Below are 908 nucleotides of genomic sequence, written 5' to 3'. Positions count from 1 at the left end.
CTTCAGGGGTTTCAGGTTCCTGCAAGGTTGGGGGAGCCAGTGGCTGGACCCAGCACAGCTCGGCAGAGTGCAGGGTCAGTGGGAACTGGCCTCTGGCAGCCAAACAATAACTACAGAGCTGTGCCCTATTCCAGCCACCCAGCCCCACTGCTTCTCCCTGCCCTTCCTCCCTGCCCATCCATCTGCCACTCCAGCAGAACGCGGTTCCCAGCTGCATGGCCAGGACTGCAGAACACAGTAGGAGCCAGCTGGAAACCATAGGCATAGGGTGGGGCTAGGAGGGCCTTGCAGCTGCTGCTGCCAGTGGATCTTGCCACCCCTGGGTCTGGCTGGTGGCTCCTCCTGGGTCCTGCTGCTGCTGGCACCTCATCAGTTTAGACAGGCAGCCATGGGCAGATAACAATTTTCTAAGTTTTTTAGGGGCCCCATGGGCTGTATTATGCCTGCCTTAGTCCCTTTTTCTTGGTTCGCACTCTTAATTTGTATCCCATATGTGTTACGTCTGGCAATATATTGAGTCAAGCAAACTGACTGTATGGAATTTTTAATACTTTCCTTATCTTGGTAGTAAATTTCTTTGTTACAAGGAAAAAAAATCTTGAGTATTCAATTTCGGCCATTATGTAATTCTAGTATTATAAAAGTCTAAGTCTGTCTGATGCTTTATTTGTGCTTTGCTTGGCTGACAAACAGCCAATCACAGCATGAAGAAGCATTCGGACAGGTGGCAGCCTGCCGCCACGATGGTGGGGATACAGGGGATGGAGCAATAGGGAGGCCTCGCCCCCCTGCCTTGCTTCCTGGAGCCTCTGGCAAAGGAGAGGACAGAACAGGCGGGGTGCAGCACTGGCCTCGCTCCCCTGCCCTGCTCCCTGTAGGCGGCAATGGGTGGGGGGTGAGGCCACCAG

The 908-nt window shown here is 53.6% G+C and overlaps 1 protein-coding gene across 1 annotated transcript in view; it reads left to right on the top strand.

Annotated features, from left to right (window-relative positions):
* Window positions 1-908, top strand: part of ACSL3 (acyl-CoA synthetase long-chain family member 3) — a 116450-nt gene that overhangs the window by 6760 nt on the left and 108782 nt on the right. The gene's annotated exons all lie outside the window — the stretch shown is intronic.

The sequence above is a fragment of the Gavialis gangeticus genome, unplaced genomic scaffold (genome assembly GCF_001723915.1).
Source record: "Gavialis gangeticus isolate Ggan-Ray unplaced genomic scaffold, GavGan_comp1, whole genome shotgun sequence".
In the NCBI taxonomy this organism is placed as follows: domain Eukaryota; kingdom Metazoa; phylum Chordata; order Crocodylia; family Gavialidae; genus Gavialis; species Gavialis gangeticus.
This window is presented reverse-complemented; position numbering and strand designations above follow the sequence as displayed.